The following is a 6,349-nucleotide window of genomic DNA, read 5'->3' as shown; positions in this document are numbered from 1 at the left end:
CTTTATGTGATCTAACCAATCAAAATATATAATTTTATTTAATTAAAGATGCTGTGGCTATTCTCTAATTAATTAAAATTATATGGATCACTAGACATTATTTTTTACATAAATTGCATAAACAAAACTTAACCAGAGTAAAAATAATGTTTACTGAAAGGAGTAAGTCAAAATGACATTTTAAATAAACTCCATATAACTGTTTCTTGCAAAAAACTGCCATAAATGTCAGCATTACGGTAAACAACAATAATAATTCTTCACAAAATCAAAATTAAAGTTAAAGTAGTCAGCATTACCGTAAATGACTGCAAATTGATTGTTCAATTTATAAACAAAACCCGGAGATTGACTGAAGCAGCATTGATCTACTTTGCACTTGCATAGCAAATGCAGTTCGAAGGCTAGCTGGCTTGACTTCAGGCTCCGTCCTTAAGTTTATAAAACAAACAAAAATAGACCAGCAAACAAGCTATTTTGCTCACAAGATAAATAAAATTAAAATTAAAATTAAATTAAATTAAAGCACTGCTTTACGTAAATTAAATATGAGCACAAAAATGTAAGTTGATATAACGATTCTTCTAATTAACAATTAAATTTCAACAATGCTAAATCTGAACTTCATGCGGAATAAACATAGAATCAAAAACTGAATGCCCGAATGAGAAATAAACCATTTCTGTGCCAAGAATATCTTCTTTAAACAGTGCTGGTGCAATGACTCGGTATGGCATACAAGCAGAATTTCAATCTCTCAGAATCCCGCATACATAGAATAGCAAAAAGCCAGAATACCAATATCGCAAGTCTTACCACTGACCAGCAAAATCTCATTTAGAAACTAAAAGCATTTTGGTTTGCAGAGTTAACGTATGCTCCTGGTAGACATAAATCCCCGCGCAATTGATTGAACCCGCAATTTCTTTGATCAATTGTCAACCGTCATTACTTCTAGTGAACCCCTTATACTTAAATGACTGCTATTAAGAGTGAAGCTTAGTTCCTAGACCTTAAGTTCTGGTTGCTGTAAAGCAGAGAAACAGACTGGCCATGGCATCCTAATGATTAAAGGATCCTAACTCGTATATTATTCATATGCTGCTCCACCTAATCAGACCAAAGAAACGGCTAACAACAATGTTGTAAGATAAATTTTGTCTTAAACGTAGACATGCCATAGGAGATTAGCAAAGTCGTATCAGATTTTATTCATGTGGTTTTCTGCTTATTTTTTACAAACAACCATAGTCAATTCGTGGCTCTGGTTTGCAAAATCAATATTGTGCCAATATTTATAAGTAAATCTCACACCAAGGCAGAGGTAAATGTACACTCTGATACCAATGTTAGTATTTAACAACGATTCTATATGCGGAATAAAAACTTAAAGAATCGTAAAACTGGAATGAAGGTTTAATGCCCAGTAAAAATAAATTACCTCCAGCCATTGATAACGCTCTTGCTGCAAACCAAAACTTTTCTATTACGCTTCCACAGTCCACTTGCTTTCTTGACTGAAAACAACGCTCCAGCTTCAATCCAAGCAAAAGAAAAGAATACAGAGAGTCTAAAGGCACTTCCAAGCTCTGATCTCTTAGCTAGATGGTGTAAAAACTGAAGGGAATTGAGATACAAGCTTGGGACCAAACAGATAAATTTATAGCCAAGCTTCCATCAAGCTTCTGATGGCTATGTGTCAGGTGTTCCACAGATCAAGGTAGAGAACTCCAGATGGAGTAAAGGACAACTTCAAAAGCTCCCAACAAGAAAATTAGTTAACTGCAGTTGATTTCCTTAATTTAAGGAAATTATTGCAGTTGGTTTCTAGAAATTAAGGAAAAACTGCAGTTGGCTTCCATAATTGTAGGCAGCAGTTGGTAAAAAAATAAATGGAGCTTAACATAGCTATATAGTTATACAATTTGTAAGTTCATGAAATGTCACGACTTTATAAGAGGAAGCCGACTTTTGCTGGTTAGGCCGACCACGAATGGGTGGAACTGTATTGTGAGTGGAGCTGAGAATATTGTGTTATGCAGTGTTTCTTTTGAATATGTTATCTTTGCAAAAATTATGCATGCCGTGGAGGTAATTTTAAAAATGGAAAAAGAGTTTTGAGGCTCCTTTTTAAGAATAATTTATTATTTTTTTAATGAATAGCTTTTAAAATTTTAAGACATATACGGAATTAGGGTATAGTGTTTCATCAAGGGATTTAATAATGCATATATTTTTTATTTAAAATTTCGTCCATTATACTTACGGTTTTATTGTCCACGCTAGGATTTTAGAGCAAGGTACATATATATATATATATATATGTATTTCAGGGCTAGGGTTTCGTAGAATAGGGTTAGGGGTTCATAGATTAGGGTTAGGGTTTTATAGAGATGATATTAGGACTAGGGTTTCAACTAGGTAATTTTTTATGTACCTAAGATTCATGCATCATGCTTCAACAATGATATTGACACCAATGACAACTTTATCCAACAATCTCCCCCTTTGTCATTGATGGCAATATTCTTGCCCTTTAAGCATTTTCTCTCCCTTTGACATCAATGGAAAATGGGGTGTCCCGACAACGCCGTTTTCCATCAAGTTATTCCCTTATCATGCTTCTTATTGTTATGTTTCTCCCCATGTCATCCTACTTTCCTTATTTTTGCAATAAGGTACAAGCGATATCTTTGTGTTTCTTCATGATAAACAAACTCCTCCTACCTACATAAACCCCTCTTGCTTTTCTTTTGCTAATGGAAACCAAGACAATAAAGATTGCTTCCTTCTGATCAAGTGTAAGGAATCTTGAAGAATGGTCCATCAAATGTATAGTAGGGAAAAAGGATAATGTTCTTCAATGGACTTTCTCCCCCTAAGCCTTTACATGCTTTCATGGAAATAGATGAAGTAGATTATGTTTTCTGCAACTTGTCAAACAATATTTTATGCACAATTTTTGAGAGAAAATCCATCAAGAGTTATATCTATGTGTCTCATAGCATGATTGTCCATGTATGACTTGTCAAGAGTGTCCTAGGGCTTATCAAGGATGCATTTTTCAAGAAAGGTCAAACAATTACAAGATTTCTCTAACAATGTGTATGGTGTCCTTTTGGGAAAAAAATTTCATCAAATCTACAACATGAATTAATACCTTGAGTGTTTAAGAGACTTTCTGATCCAATTTTACTCCTTCTCCATACTTGCGTAACTTTATTTTATTGTTTGGTAGTCATTTTTTTAGCTTGTTTAGGAACCCAAGTCAGGTTACAATTACGAGCCACATGGCTAATATTATGACATTTGAAGCATTCCATAAATGGGGAGATATGATTTCTTCTTAAGAAGTTGCTTCTAAGGATCTGATGTGGACCATTATACTTGACCTTATTGTATGCCCTACGATCTTTTGCCATGTGCCCAAAATTTGTATAAGAATAACAATAGCTAAAAATATACTTTGGTACCTGGGAGATGGTCCGATGGATATTGTCTTGATGTACTACTGAAGTTATTCTGCCTTCAAATCCTTTGATGATATCCATTGCTTCTTGCATCCTTGATACCTTCTGCAAACCTTCTAGGAGTAGGGTTTCTTCCAAGGTTATCTTGATTAATCTCCTTGCTTTTGTTGGAATTAGGGACATCGACATTTCTTCCAAGATTCTCCACATCCTTGTTCTTTGATGCATTATGGTTTGCATCATTTTTGCTTGAGGGTTCTCCTACATAACCAAGACCTAATTTATTAATGGGGAATCTTTGATGACATAATATTTCATCTAGGTTTTGGGTGCTCTATAGAATCTTATTTAGATCATCAACTTCTTTCCTTAGGATATCAATTTCTTCTTTCATATTTATGATTTCTTCATCCTTGTTTTCTAGATGGTTCTCCATTTCTTCCTTCATACTTGAGGCTTCACATGATTGGGCCTTGAGAGAGGCGACATCTGATTTTAATTTGGATATCTCTTCATCCTTTTCTTATAGTTGGCATGTCATGGAATTTCTTTCCTTTTCTGCTTCATCAACTTGTCCTTCAAGTAGGGAAAAACTTTCCATCACTTTTTTCAGCTCCTTGTGCTTATTTCTTTGCTTCTTCTAATTGACTTGTCATGGAGATGACTTCCTCATTATGCTTTTTCTCAAGCTGATGCAATTCCTTCTTAAGCTCGTTGAAGTCCTCATTCTTTTCTTGTAATTCATGCTTTAAAAGAATTTATTCCTTCCTTTTTTTGTCAAGGTCATGATCAACTTCATGTACTTCATTCTTGAGTACCTCATTTTCCTTATTCAATCTGCTTATTTCTTCTCGAGGAAATTCAAGTTTTTCCTTGAGATATTCTTTTAGGTCTTCTTCATTTTCTTCATCTTCTAGGTCTTCATTGGTGTCTTTATCTACCTCCTTTGAATCTTGATTAACTTCACGCTCCTGACCACCATATTCTATATTTGAGGTCATGAGAAAAAGCCCTTTTGAATGGAGATCTTGAAGATTTTCCCAAATCCTTTTTGCTAAAGAGTATTTCTTCATCTTGACTTTAATAGGATCTAATAAACTACTCAAGATTGCCTTAATTTCTCTCGAATTATATTCCTTGGACTCCTCTTCCATTGTGATTTCGGTAACCACTGATTCCCAAATTTCAGGGCCTTGAGCCATTAAGACGAATTTCATTCTTTATCTCCATGACTCATAGTTTATCCCATCGAATAATGGAGCTTTCCCATCTTGATTTTCTTATGTTTAATAAGAGACATTTTTAGAAGGATTGGAGGCTTTGGATTTTCAATTTGTATTCTAAGGATCTACCTTCTGGTTGTTAGACTATGAGTGAAGGTACGGGCTCTGATACCAATTGTTGGAAATACTAAGAGGGGGGTGAATCAATATTTCTTTTAAAATTGTTATTTTTTATGAGTTAAGATCACTTATAATAAGAACACATAATGAACAATGTTAGAATACTAATTTTATTAATTAGAAATATCGAGGACTCCAATCCTCCTGTTAAAATAAATCAAATGCAATAATATTTAGAGCTCCAACCTTATATGAAGATACCAATCTCCAATCCACCTGGCTCCGACTTGTACTTTGCCAAGCACCAACTTGGACTTCATGAGGCTCCAAACCATAGGGTTCCAACCATATCTTCCACAAGGCTCCAACCTTGTTTTATGAGGCTCCAATAATCTCCACTGGCACAGGCTCCAACCTTATCTTTTTGAGGACTCCTATCCTTTAGGGCTCCAATTCACTGCTTCAGATCTTCAATATGGATTTAATGGTTCTTCAAGGTCTCCAATGTCTTCTAAAACAAGCCCTAGTAGTATCTTCAAGTTCCTTCAACAATGCCCTCGCTTAACTCATCAATGAAAAATTTATCAACCATAAAACATGTCTTCACAACTCTTCATGATATCCAATGAGTCTTCTCGAAGGTTACTCCATGAGGGCTTCAATCATGCATCAATGTATTCTAGGAATACCTTCAAATTCTACAAGTGTCTTCTAGATTTCTCTAAAGTAACTCATCAAAAATTTCCTTCAAGTTTGTCACTAAGTCACTTCAAATGATGCCCAAATCCTAGTATGAAACTGCCAACCACTGTCCTCAATAGGTATTATATAAGATTTCAGAGGTTTATTCTTCAACAATTCTCAAAAGGGTCTGCACTGATGGTGAAATGGTCAATTTGGATAGAACTTTGTGCTACAAAAGAGGCACAAGTTTGTCCAAAAAGATTCCAAAACACTTGTTAGGGTCGGTTTGGTCATCCCTCCGTCAAAGATCATTTCTCTTATTGCATTTCATTTCTAGGTGTCTCATTAAGTTCTTTCATTTGTATTCCATTAGGGTCATACCAATGTCTGACGGAAGGGTCTCTTCACCTGTTTCCCTCATGGTTGTACCTGTTGGGCTGGTCAAAATTTCTCAAAGATCATCAAAGTTGATTTCAGTCATTTATAGTCATAGATGCTGTTTTGGTCAAAAAAGAGTCTTTCAGTTTCTAGGTCTAGGGTTCGGTCTTCAGAATGTCAAATAATGCCCACAGGTCATGAGGATGTCTTCAATAAGTTTTCATTTCAAATATTTTCATCGTCATGTTGCTGGACTATGACTTTTGTTCAAAACTCTGTTTTGAAGAAAATTCGTCATTTCGTTTTGTAATAAATTGCCATGTAATTTTCAAAAGTTTTTCAGTTGTTGAATTCTCCAGGCGCAACCCTGGTCTTCCTTTGTCAAAACATGCCACTATCCCTGCAAAAACCAACCAAGAAAACATCATTTCAAGCCAAAAATCAAGGAGGAAACAAAAAGAACAGGGTTTGTAT

At 35.0% G+C, this 6,349-nt stretch overlaps 1 pseudogene; it reads right to left on the bottom strand.

The window, feature by feature from the left end:
* The window catches only part of LOC149182280 (cysteine proteinase COT44 pseudogene), a 33,493-nt pseudogene extending 28,821 nt beyond the window's left edge, over positions 1-4,672 (bottom strand).
* Between the last annotated feature and the right edge of the window lie 1,677 nt (positions 4,673-6,349).

Source organism: Pinus tabuliformis, chromosome 3_2 (genome assembly GCF_031772625.1).
Source record: "Pinus tabuliformis cultivar Carrire ecotype Pingquan chromosome 3_2, CPIR1, whole genome shotgun sequence".
Classification (NCBI taxonomy): Eukaryota; Viridiplantae; Streptophyta; class Pinopsida; order Pinales; family Pinaceae; genus Pinus; species Pinus tabuliformis.
The sequence above is the reverse complement of the archived record's forward strand: the minus strand, read 5'-3'. Positions and strand labels throughout refer to the sequence as shown.